The following is a 13574-nucleotide window of genomic DNA, read 5'->3' as shown; positions in this document are numbered from 1 at the left end:
CCAGCAAAACAAAGTAATAGCGACGCGAGCGGTCTCTGGTGGCCAATATGGGAAACTGACAACGAAATGGGTCCGAAGATGGCCTTTTACCAGGAAAGACCATTTCGTCAAACATTTTTCGCTTTTTATACGCATACAATACCCAAATTAATTCACAGAACCAATGTATTATATCATTTACTTAATGTTTAAAATTGTTCATTTTATCAAGAATGTATTTATTTATAGTTAAAGATAATTTATATACTGAGGTGATCCCCCTCAGGCTCTGCTCCTCCCTTTAAACGCCAATCAAATCGACCCATTATTTCATTGGTTCCCTTCCCTAAAACGTAATTTAAAGCCAGTGTCGGCTTATCAAAAGATGCCGCTAGCGTCAAAATCAAAACAAGATGCTTACGCTACATTTTGACCCAAAAGGCGCGACATAAAAGTACCCCTCGCGTTGATTGGCTCGTTTGTAAATTTGACGATAACTTAAATTATAGTAATTTTTAACAATATATTTTATGTGGGATATATAATTTAGATTAAAGTCCACCAAGTAGAGTATAAGTTGTCTAATTATAATACTCTACAATGGTTCTCTGACGACGTTATCGTTTCGCTATTCTGAATCTTAGCTTCTTTTGCCATTAATAGATGGCACCACGATCTCCAGTCAATTCTAGGTTAAAATCCACAAAGTTGTCTAATTATAATTATCTACAATGGTTCTCTGACGACGTTTACTTGTCGCTATTTTGAATCTTAGCTTCCTTTACATTAATAGATGGCACCACGATCTCCGGTAAAGTCGTTTATTCGGAGAATCGGATAGATTCATTGCCATCTCTAATAACAAGGGCCTCATCATAATACAGGTGGCAATGATAGTAGAAGCTACGGCTTTGCCCGTCCGGTTAGAGATAAATAGTCCATGGTTTAGTGAACCAAAGAGATACTGAGCTGATTTTATTTTTGTAGGAGCTTAATCTTCGAACATGAAGGCGTTTGGGAGCAATCTGTTTTTTTTTAATAGAAATAAGACTTAAGACTTTTGAGTCAAAATACATCTAACAGTTTATGGCTATCAAAAGATAATGAAGAAAAAAATCCAATTAGAAGTAGCATTTTTTCGTTCTTTCCTTCTGGGCCAATTTCTTCTTCTCTTTGATTTCTTTGAAAAAGCCGAAAATCTAATAAGGGTACAAAGCGCGTTAAGAAGAAAAAAAAGCTGCTCTTAAGAAGTAGCAGACGCCTACTTTGTAATAAAAGTCATAAATCACCGCCGAAGGGCGCTGCGCTCTTGTTAACTTTCATTTTTAATTGCAGTCGATGAAATTAACACCATCCATTTCATCAAAAGAAGATGGCGCCCTCTCCAAATAAAAAGTGTAAAAGCTTAAAACGGAGGGTTATTGGGAACGAGTACAGCGTGACCCAATTCTTCGATCAACCTTAAAAACGCTGGAAAGCGGGCATTAGTTTGATGGCATAGAAAATTATGAACATCCTTTCTCACCACGATGCCACGTAGCGGAATAATTATTTTCGTTGGTACTACCCACGAAGATTTCGGTTATTAAATTAAGCCTAATGAATAAAATTATCGATGCTAACGTGGGTAGCAGGAGTTAAATTATTTAAAATAATCGTGGTATTAACGATATTATCGACAGTTTTAGGGAGTAAGTAGTAGGAAGTGTCAGAGGAAGAGAACTGGACATGTGAAATATTAATTTCTACCTCTACATTTGGTGACAAAACGAAATTTCCAATTTTCGGTGAATTTGAAACAAAATTATCTTGCATCTCAAACAAAATTATCTTGCATCTCAAACAAAATTATCTTGCATCTCAAACAAAATTATCTTGCATCTCAAACAAAATTATCTGGCATCGGGAACTAGCAGGACTTATGATTGTATTAATTTACTATTTCATAAGTGCCTTTTTTATGTTAGCTTCGAATAAAATAATTTTTCGCCTCTAATTTCCCTAGATTTAGCTCATTTTTGGTCGGATTTTCCTTTTCCCTTTTTACCGTCTTTAGGGTTAAAAATTTCCCTCAATCTGATTGCAAGAATACTTGTAATTTGGAATTGCTATTTTTGTAAATAATACTCCGTGACCAGTGGTTTTTTCCTCTCATTTGACCACTATACCGGTGGGGTGGTGGGGTGGTGGGGTGGTGGGGTGGCGGAGTGGTTAGCACTTTCGCCTCGCAGCTACAGAAACTGGGTTCGATTCTGGCTTGTGGCACTGGGTGACAACTCGGAACAACTCCTTCCGCGTTGAGTTTGCAAGTTCTTTCCCCTTTCCATGAAAACTTGAAGAGGTTAACAGTAATAGTAAGTGTAAAGAGCTGTTGACTCGAGTGGAATGAAGGGCTTGCCACCACCATCCTACCATTGTAACCCGGCCACCTGAATTAAAGGCAATAAAAGTCGCTAGAGGACTTGGGCCTAGGGTGGTGCCTTGGGTATTAGCCTAGCTGATTATTAAATGAATATCAATTATCTTAACATAATTATAAATATTTACTTTTGGTGAAATTAGCAAAAGTCTTAAAGAAAGCTTCATAATTGAAAAAAATCTATGACCAAAATATATTTTGTTTCTATGGTTTTGTACGTGAAAATTTATTTAAAATATTTGTTTTATCTAAAGCATACTTATTTACTGATTATTTGCGATAGTTTTTGTTTTTATTCCGAAGGAATTGTAACATTGGAATTTTTAATAAAATAGACTAAAATTTACGAAAAATGAAAATCCAACGAATAGAAGCTTTAGACGAAAAACATTTTTTAATACCTTAAATAGAATATTAAATAACATATTTCCTAAAATCTCCCAACCGTTAGAAGTTTTGTAAAATAATATTTTTATCTATAAATATTAATTTCTCATTTATTTATTTAGGTATTATTGTATTTTGTAGATTAAATAGTTTAAGGCTATAATATTTGAAGGTTAAAGCTTGAAAATGAAAATTTGTTCTGCTTGAGGCAGATTGAACTTTGAAAACGACTGAATTTCGAATCTCTAAAAAGATTAATTACATTAGAGTCTTTTCAAACTGCAGGCGCCACAAAACGATACAAAGTTTTGAGTAAATATTACTTCGGGAATTAAATAAACATCTTTGGTCGACGGAATTTTATACGTTTGATTACAAAGAGGGATAAAATGTAGCCAGCCTAAAGGTAAAACGAGTTACATTTGGAATAGGAAACCTTACCTATATGAGTATAAAATTTTTGAATGTCAGCGTAAGGCGACACCTCTCGTCCAATTTACATACTAAGGTCCCTTCTGTCACCCCGGAAGCTCCAAAGTTCAACTTTAATTAAAACAAAAGTAGCGAGGTACAATCGCGACCACTAAATCAAGCTGATTATTTTTAGCCCGTTCGTTAAGCCTCCGTTTTCCGATTTAGCACCTTAAATTATATATATGATCTAAAGCTAAAGTCACTATATACGCCTATATTATCACCCCAGCGCCACTAAAATATGCAAAAGTCCGCCTTAACAAAACCATTCAGCGTCCCCATTGTCAAAAATCCACGCCGTTCAGCATTTTGACATTCAAAAATTAATTTAAAGTCGAGGAAGAAGCGAGGGAGGGTCGTCGAGAGTGGCGCTCCCACCCACCGCTGGAGGGCGCCCTAAGCCTTAAGAAACCACGAGTCTCGTCATATCCCGGCCCGAACCTCTCGCGTCAGTTATAGCGGGTGCTAGACGTTTTCCGACGATGACACGAAATACCGAGCAACGTGACGGCACGACTGAAAGCTGGCTGGAATAGAAAGTCAAGGCGGTTGACTTTTCGCTTAGAGACACCTCGGGACTCAGTGCCCGGTGACGTAGGGTTCCTGGCGAGACTGGCGGACATTTCAAACAGAATGATCGAGTATGGAGCCGTCGGAAGTTGGGGATGAGTGGAGAATGAGAACTGAAGACGGGGAGGTTCTTTCGGGTTCGGATGTGCGGCAGGACGCTCGCGGAGAGCGGACGTCAGGACACGCGTCCCAAAGAAAGGCACCCAGGGTCTCGACACTTCAGCGAGAAGAGACAGAAAGGGAAAAAGGGGAGGAGGCTACAACACCAAGCGTATGCCCATCTCTCGAGTTGACGACGGGGAATCGCACCATGATTCTCAACGGGCAGAGATGAGGCCCAGAATTAAAAAGTTCATTCCATTGTTGCCGTCAGTATGTTAAACACATCCTTAAATATATGCGTTAGTAGATACACGTATCGGAGGAAGAGTCAAGTCAGCCTTATATTCGCACCTAATTTTATTAGACATTAAAGATTATCTTAATTAAAGCAACAGTCCGCTCTATCATTGCCACCTGTATTATGATAATGCCCTTGTTATTAGAGATGGCAATGAATCTATCAGATTCTTCGAAAAAACGACTTTATTGGAGATCGTGGTGCCATCTATTAATGGCAAAGGAAGCTAAGATTCAAAATAGCGAAACGATAAAGTAATCAGAGAACCTTTGTTGAGTATTATACTTAATTAGACAACTTATACTCTATTTAGTGGACTTTAACCTAGACTTTACTGGAGATCGTGGTGCCATCTATTAATGGAAAAGGAAGCTAAAATTCAAAATAGCGAAACGATAACGTAATCAGAGAAACTTTGTTGAGTATTATACTTAATTAGACAACTTATACTCTATTTAGTGCACTTCAACCTAGACTTTACCGAAGATCGAGGTGCCATCTATTAATGGCAAGGGAAGCTAAGATTCAAAAATAACCTAACGATAACGTCGTCAGAGAGCCATTGTAGAGTATTATAATTAGACAACTTATACTATAGTTAGTGGACTTTAACCTAAATTATTTATCCGATACAAAATATATTGTTAAAAATTACTATAATTTAAGTTATTTTCAAATTTACAAACGAGCCAATCAACGCGAGGGGTACTTTTATGTACCACCTTTTGGGTCCAAATGTAGCGCAAACATCTGGTTTTGATTTCGACGCTAGCGACATCTGTTGAAAAAAAGAGCTAATTCACATGGAGCCGACAATAATTGCTTTAAGGGAGCTCTGAAGTTCAACAAAATAATACCCTACAAACCCATCAAGTACCGCAAAATTATTGTTTTTAAAGCTGATAAATTATTAAAATAATAATAAAATAAATAAAGAAAAATTAAAAACCACTTTGTTTACGTAATACAAATTAATTTGTATTACGTAAACAAAGTGGTTTTTTAATTTTTCTTTATTTACCTTATACGTAAGTAACCGTCTTAGATCATTATAATAATAAAATACTCTAAATTATTGGGTAAGTAGTTTGATTTAAAACCCGACTAGTTTCAGCAACAGCGTTGTCAAGACCAAAGAATTATAATTATAGTGATAAATCATACTGAAACTATTTTGTTTTACCTTAATCATTAGTTCGTTGAAGTACATTATCTCGGAGTTGTCAGAGATTATTAAACCAGGTCAAAATTTCGGAATAATTAGTATTAAAGTATTACCAGGTTTCATAAAATATAAGTCGGTTAATGTAGGATCATTTAACAGCTACGCGTTATTAAGCTTTAACCATGAACGTAACAACCATAAGTACCATAATAACTATGACCATTAGCAAACATTATTACCGAACTGATTTACAGAGTTATTACGCTATCAACGTTTACTTCAGCACAGAGCCCCCTAGTATCTAAAATATACCAAAGACGAAATATACTACTACCAAAGACGATAATATAATACTCAGTTCGTTTTCAAGTCCAAGTTAGAGCTGCACAAGAGTGTCAGTGTTTTAAAAAGATTATGTAAGAAAATTTCCATTAAAACTAGTGTTGTTTTCCGGAAAAATAAAATGCGGAAAATTTTCCGCAAATCGGAAAAATGAAAAATTGAAACACAAATTCCTTTTTAAGGGTGTTTAATGTTTTTAACTTTTTATCGATATAAAATTCTAATAACAGTAAACATACTACAAAACATTAATAGTGTTACCTATGTGTTACATTGTTAATCAATTTAATCTAGTCTAGAGGTTTAGTTTTACTTTTAGATTCGAAAAAATTAGGCGAAAATGCCACTTTATTTAAATTTGCAAACAATATATTAGATTAATCATGGAATTAATTTTTTTTAATTTTTTTCGGAAAAATACGGAAATTATTCCGGAAAAAGGCCTCGGTCATTTTCCGGAAAATTTTCCGTCTCACAACACTAATTAATTAAAACAAAAGTAAGTGTCATACTTATGGTTAATACGTTACTTATGATACAACCTATAACAAGGGGTTCTTATAATGAAATATTAACTACATTTACATAACAAAGAAATTTAATTTCTACTTTAAGTGGACAGAATTACGTAAAAATCTAAAAATACGTGAAAAACAACCGTATATATACAGAGCCACGCCCACCACCCGCCTAAGACCGGATCCGAATTAAAAAGCAATAAATCAAAGGCCATCCGATGCCGACTTTCTCCGCGCCATTCGTAAAATCCTTCCTTCCTCGGAAAAATAAGTGACCAAACTTCCTTTAATGATTGGTTTCGACTTTAAACCCTTGTAACCGAACACAAAAGTTTTCCACCGTACGGCAACCAGAGGGAGGTGGGCGGAATGGTGGGTGGCTGCATTTCGAAAGCGATGGCTATAGCTTTACGTTTTTGTTTCAGTTCCAAGCTCCACCCGCTAGGGGGCCTCCTATTAATCTGACGTACTAAATGAGGAAAGCGAAATTCTACTCTCTTTCCTGTTCACGCTAAGCCTTTGCCATTCTTTTTCCCGCTAAAATGGACGGGGGGGGGACTGAGGGGGAAGGAATGCTAATTAGTGGAGAGACCCCCCTATCCAAAAACATCCCGAAATTGTGTGTTCGCGAATATTTTGCATATGAAAAGGGAATGAGTGGTTTTGCTAGATGCCAAAATATCCATTTTCCTAAGCTTATTTCGAATCAGATTAAAATTTAAATATAAGTTTTGGCCGCTAGCATTTATGAGTTCTTTTCAAGGTTTTCCGAACAGAGTTTTAACAAATCAATTTCGGTATTAACGAACTTACGGCATCTCGGAATATTTGATTTTAAATAATTCCCGTAACAAGGGATTAAGATATTTTATAAAATTATACTTTTAGACGAACAATATAACTAAGGACAGGAATCCATACCTCTACTTGGAATGCTTATTTCGGCAGATTCTCGTCTCGATGTGGCTGACGGTTTTTTGACGTCACTGTGTTAACTTAACAAACAACAACGTGAGAGGGGAGCGCGCGCAGAGGATATTTATCTCTCGTAGGCGGGGTCAAAGCCGTCAGAGTTATCTTACCATACGCGATACTACAGGATAAGCATTCCAAGTAGAGGTATGCATTCCTGCTAAGGATAATGACAGCAGTGGCGTAACCAGAAATTCGCCAAGGGGAAGGTCGAAGTATTAATGTTAACAGGGGTTCGAGAAGGGGTTGAAATTTAGTAGGCACAAGGGGGGTCTGGACCCGGAACCCCCCTTGTCTATGCCACTGAATTCAGACATTAAGCTCCATAATTAAGCCCAAAATCAAAATAAAATATCATTACCTTTAAGTGTTCATCGAGAATGCAGTCTGCAAAGAAAAAAATAATAATAAATTATTTATTTTCAAATTAATTTTTATAATTCAATTAAATTAAAAAAGTAATTTATATATTTAAATATCCTATATTGCCGCGAAAAGGCGAATAAATAAGGCCTACTAGCGCCTGTAGAAGTGTTCGACCCGCCGAACTTGGTTGTTCAGGGAGAAGCAAATTTACAGGAAACTATCTGCTAGCGCCATCTAGGAAGCGATCCCCCTTAAGCGATGGCGTACTTTTTTTTTAAATTAATTTTCAAACAATCAATTTCGAGCTAAAAGAACTTTTTGCTGCTGAAACTTAAAATAGGAACGGGGAAAAAAATTTGTCGTATCGGATTCCCACGGTAAAAGTGCAAAACTAAGGTTTTCAAAAGCCTGGGGTATTTGGTCGGGCTTTCCTACACCCGGAATACAGTTCCGCCCAATCTAATTGCAAACTTTACCTCCTTTTTGGGTTGTGGCAGAAGTGTGAGATGACGTTACGACCCTCTACTGAAGAGTGTTAAAGAAAACGAACCGACATTCGAGACTGGAGGCGAAAGTGACTAGCAGGAGTTCTCTGGGTGGGAAATATACTTTGGACAGGTTACGACGTTAGCGCCACCCTTCGGAAGGTGAGAAACACCAGGTGTCCGGTATAGACAAAACGGATAGAGTGTGTCATTTCTAATGGGTTAACGCCGCGGAGAGAACCAGGGGGCGCCGTGTACCGACACCTCTTCTTTCACTGTATAAAATTCCACTTCATTCGATTTCTAACCTAAGTTTCGTTACCGAACTAAAAGAAAAAGGGGGAGAGGCAACGGGGGGGGACGAAAAACTTTCAAATGGAATAGAAAGCTTAAGAACACGCTGAACACTAAACACTAATGTTTTCTAAAGTACTCTTAGGTATACTTATATTAATTCTTTCGAAGTAAGAAAAAAGTAGAAGAATTGAGTGGCTTAAACGGTTTTAGAACGTCACGTAATTGCAAAGATTAAATTAATTAATATAATTAAAAATCTATTTATTTATACTTAGGGACTGATTTGATTTTTTTAGTGTAGGAGCTGACGATAAAAATAGTCTAAGCAAATTCATTATCCCACAGTATAAATATTATATAGAAATTAAAAAAAATAAAAATGGACTGATTTGATTTTTTTTAGGGAAGGAGCTAACGATAAAAATAGTCTAAGCACATTGATTCTCCCGTAGCATAAATAAATGCCTTTTTGATTTTCAGGGTGTTTCAAAAGGTTATGCAAAATTTTTAAGGGGTTGTAGGGGGTGAGTTGAGAAGTATGCTTGTTTTTTCCCCATTTTCCTACGATGAGTTAAAAGAGCGCCAGAGAGCTCCAAAGTGTGGCCTACTAGCCCCTGGAAGTAGGCTGCAACAAGTACAAAACCAAGCAGCAGAAACTTTAAATACAGTTTAAGTTTACTTTTTTACTCTGGTTACCTCGATTTGTTTACAAAGTCCTTTTTTACCTATCACACGAACCCAAACCTTAATGTTCGCGTTTCCCTGTTGCTTGGTTTTGCGCTGGTTTCAGCCAACTTCCCGGGGCTCTTTTAACTCATCGTAGGAAAATGGGTGAAAAAACAGGCGTACTTCTCAACTCACCCCCTGCAACTACTTCAAATGTTGGCATAACCTTTTAAAACACCCTGTATATTATCCAAAAATTAAAAAAATTTAAATTGTCCATTGGTGTTATTTAGATTTCTTTGAACCGAAAGTTGCAGAAATACATCAGGATATAAACACTCTATCGAGCTGCTGGCAACATCTGTTTACTAGCAAAAGTAACGTTTTCCCAAAATATCCCTAAGCAATAAAATAAAACATATTTTATATTGAAATTGGAAAAAGAAATCAAATTTGTACATTTTTGTTTACATTTTCGTTGTGTAGTATTTCAAACTGATGAAAATTTCTTATAAATATGGAACGCAAAAATTATAACTTCAACTTTAAAAGGAAAATACGGAAAAGGCTTTAAACTTAATTGCTTTTTGAAAATAAAATTCAAATCGTATTTCTAAAAACGTTGTTTTCAATTCGGTAGATGCAATCCAAAATTAACTGAGGGAAAAACGAGCTGCAAAAAAATCTAAAGAAGCGAAACAATTTATAATAAATGAGCCGTGTATGTAAAAATATGGAATGAAGAGCTATGACATTTAAGTTATTCATAACATGTATAAACGACAAAAGGAGTCATTTCTCTTCCATCCAAAAGGGAGAAAAGGTCCCAAAAATAAAAAGGAATAAGGCCCCCCCAACTTTCAATCTATTCCTAAAATAACACCAAAGATATATATCACTTTTTCTATATAGCCAAGATCTAAAAAATGATCAAAGCGGGTGAGATGAAGGTGGGACGATAAACCCAATAAGAAAAAAGCGTAATTTATCGCCGCGATATGTAAGCTAAAAAGAAATGTATTTCGTATCGGGCCACCTCTTGTGACGAAAGCACCGTAAGGTTGAACTTTTTGTCCTTCCAAATTCGCTAATCCATTGAAAAAAATAACTAAAAGCCCCCCTGCGCAAAGAAAAAAAACCCTTTGTGGTTCATTTTGTGTTTTATTTACTGCACACACTTTAGTTTTTATTATTTCTTGGCGCTGCAAAGTACAAAAGATTTTCCTCTGACAAAGCCAAAATAAATGCCAGCTCCTTTCGGGTCGTCCATTTCGCGAAAATGCGGTTAGTGCTTCGCCGTTATTATTTCTTTTCATGGCACTTATTTCAAAACGGGGTCTATTGTTGGAAATATCGGATATCGATTTTTAAGGTTTTTAAGGTTCTATGTTTAGTGTTTAGCCTATTTAACTTAATAGGATAGGCAAAGGCGAAGGTTCAATATTGTTTTCCTTTCCTCGATAGACAATAAATGCTGTTTAATTTCAAAAATATACGGCAGACACTGTTCGTTTTTTCAGAAAATAAATCAAGCATTGTTGGTTTTCAAAATATTGACAGTAGAAATTGTTGTTTTCAAATATTGACAGTAGAAATTGTTGTTTTCAAATATTGACAGTAGAAACTGGTTTTCAAATATTGACAGTAGAATCTAATTTTCAAATATTGACCGTAGAAACTGTTGTTTTCAAATATTGACAGTAGAAACTGTTGTTTTCAAATCTTGACAGTAGAAAACGGTTTTCAAATCTTGACAGTAGAAACTGGTTTTCAAATCTTGACAGTAGAAACTGATTTTCAAATATTGACAGTAGAAACTGGTTTTCAAATATTGACAGTAGAAATTATTGTTTTTAAAAATAGACAATAGGAGCTGTTCTATTTAAAAAATAGACAATAGGAGCTGTTCTATTTAATAAATAGACAATAGGAGCTGTTCTATTTAATAAATAGACAATAGGAGCTGTTCTATTTAATAAATAGACAATAGGAGCTGTTCTATTTAATAAATAGACAATAGGAGCTGTTCTATTTAATAAATAGACAATAGGAGCTGTTCTATTTCAAAAATAAACAATAGAAGCTCTTCGTTTTCAAAAATAGACAGTAGGAATTGCTCATTTTCAAAAATTAACAGTAGGAACTGTTCGTTTTGAAAAATAGACAGTAGGAACTGTTCGTTTTAAAAAATTGGCAATAGACATTAATCGTTTTCAAAAATAAGCAGTAGACAGTATTTTCATAAACGAAAAAACAATTGTTCGTTTATATCTAAGAATATTTAGATACTATAGAGCGCAATATTTAATATAAACTTTTAAAATTATAAACGAAGGTCATCCGTTAAATTGTATGTTCACACGCGGAAGTACGTGTACACTAGGTACAGTCTTAGCCCACCTAAAACTCTACGTTATATCCAACACCGATCACGGTTTATAAAATTTCCACTCAATTCAACCAACCGCGCCACTATAAAACGGCCTCTCGCGGTTCAAAAGCGAAACTAAAACAGGCCAGTTTCCGCGGCGCAATAACTTGAAAGTCCGAGCACGCTTCTTACTTAATCGTTAATCACCGAAATTCGGCGTACGAGTCAAGAAAAGCGCGTCCTTTTTTCTTTCTTTTGACCGAGGCTTAACCGCGGTAGCCGAGGCTTAGTTCTATTTCCTTTAGAAAGTAGTCTTTTCGCGCAACTTTGGTACACGGGTTATGGCTTTTTTTTTCTCGGCTCCTCCGTACATCACGTTCGAAGCTGGTATTAATCATTTGCCAGAGTAGACGTTAATCAAACTCTTCCGAAAAAACGCGTTCTAGTAGAAGCGGGGGATTGAAGAGGAAACGACGCCGTCGCCCTCTGTTGACGCAACAGAAACTACAAAAGGGAATATCTTTCCAGCCATTAAAAGGGGCCTCTTTGTAACCTCTGGGGCTTTTTCTCCCGTTTCAAAAGAAGACCCTAGCGTCAACAATAATAAAGAAACCCATCTTGTATATACTTTAATTCACCACGCCGCGCGCTGGGGTAGCTGCCGTCTAGCGTAATTCTTCTCGGGCATTTATTAAAAATTCACCGAGTTAAAAATTCGCCCGCGGGGAATTCTGGGTTTTTTTCCTTCATTCTCAGGAATTCATAATGCTCAGTGACCTATAAAATTTCTCTATTGTTACGCAAAAATTTGTACAAAGAAATTTAAGAAAAACTTTGTATTCAAAAATTTAATATGTAAATAATTTGTTCTCGCGTTGTATAGCTTTATACGCGGTACTTTTTGGCTACTTGGAAATATCGCTTTAACTTAAATGTTTAATTTCATCGAACTCTGCAGAATTCCGTTAAATTAAGCATTTAAGTAAGCAATCTCTAAGGTGGAGCCTTGGTTTTTAGCCTAGCTTATTATTATTAATATTATTATTATAATTATTATTATTTTAAAAAGCATATTTCCCCGATGCAATAGTTTTAGAAAGTTATTATATAATCTATTGCGACCAGCAATATTTCCCAATCCCTCTTTCAATATTTCTTGCCCGGGGGGCACGAAATAAAAAATGAGAGCTGGATTGGAAAAGGTTACATCTTTCCTAAGATATATCATATACTTCTGGTGGAAGGTAGAAAATGGACTTCACGAACATCGTCGCAAAGCGTTATAATGCGACCGAAGCTACAAAATAGCACGAAAAAAACTAGGTAGATGTAGAATATTTAAGCCCGGTTTGATCCCTCGCGTGGGGTAATCTTGTTAAAAACAAAAGTGACAAAAAATATGCCGGCGCCGTTTCACACTGGACAGGGATAAAAATAAAACCCGTAACTGAAGCCTTGCAAGGCTTAAATGTTTTTTAAGTACTCCTGGAACAGATTTTTTTTACTATACAGCTTCGGAATATTTATGAAATTGCAATTGTTATTATGAGCCTACAATAAGTTTGTTCTCCGTAAGATTTCTGGTTGGTATCGCTTTGAAATGTCACCAATCTTTGAGACACTATTGAAATTATGCGCGCCAAAAGAAAACACTTTCGGGTGGAAATCCGTAAAGTGAGTGCTAAGCCCTTTTTAAAAAATTTTAGACGGGTAAATTTAAGTAAATTTACTCTAATAAAGTCGGCGGTAGTGAGGAAAATAAAAGTGTAGACCCATAATCTAAGGGGACTCGCTGCACTGGTTAAAGGGGTTTTCCCTCGAGCTCTTCGGTTTCCCCTTCCATAAAAACTTGTAGAGGTTAACGGTAATAGTGAGTGTAGGGAGCTGTTGGCTCGCGTGGCATGAAGGGCTTGCCACCACCCTCCTACGCATTGTAACCCTACCAATTGGATTAGTGGCTTTAAAAGTCACTTGATGACTTAGGCCTATGGTGGTGCCTTGGGTATTAGCCTAGCTGATTATTATTATTATTATTATTCCTAAATACGGAATTTATAAGGATTCATCAAAGCGGCTACATATTCTCGATTGTAGACCATTGGACCGAAATCCCATTCGTCCGAATGTACCATTCAACCGAATTCCAATCGACCGAAAACCGCG

At 36.2% G+C, this 13574-nt stretch overlaps 1 long non-coding RNA gene across 1 annotated transcript in view; it reads right to left on the bottom strand.

The window, feature by feature from the left end:
• Nucleotides 1–13574, bottom strand: part of LOC149943650 (uncharacterized) — a 278012-nt gene that overhangs the window by 108443 nt on the left and 155995 nt on the right. The window contains exon 4 of the long non-coding RNA XR_016481060.1: nt 7588–7613. This is a non-coding gene — a long non-coding RNA (uncharacterized LOC149943650). The remainder of the gene's footprint in view (nt 1–7587; nt 7614–13574) is intronic.

This window comes from Leiobunum rupestre, chromosome 5 (genome assembly GCF_980474605.1).
Source record: "Leiobunum rupestre chromosome 5, qqLeiRupe1.1.hap1, whole genome shotgun sequence".
In the NCBI taxonomy this organism is placed as follows: domain Eukaryota; kingdom Metazoa; phylum Arthropoda; class Arachnida; order Opiliones; family Sclerosomatidae; genus Leiobunum; species Leiobunum rupestre.
Note: the sequence above shows the minus strand (reverse complement) of the source record. Positions and strands in the feature narration are given on the sequence as shown.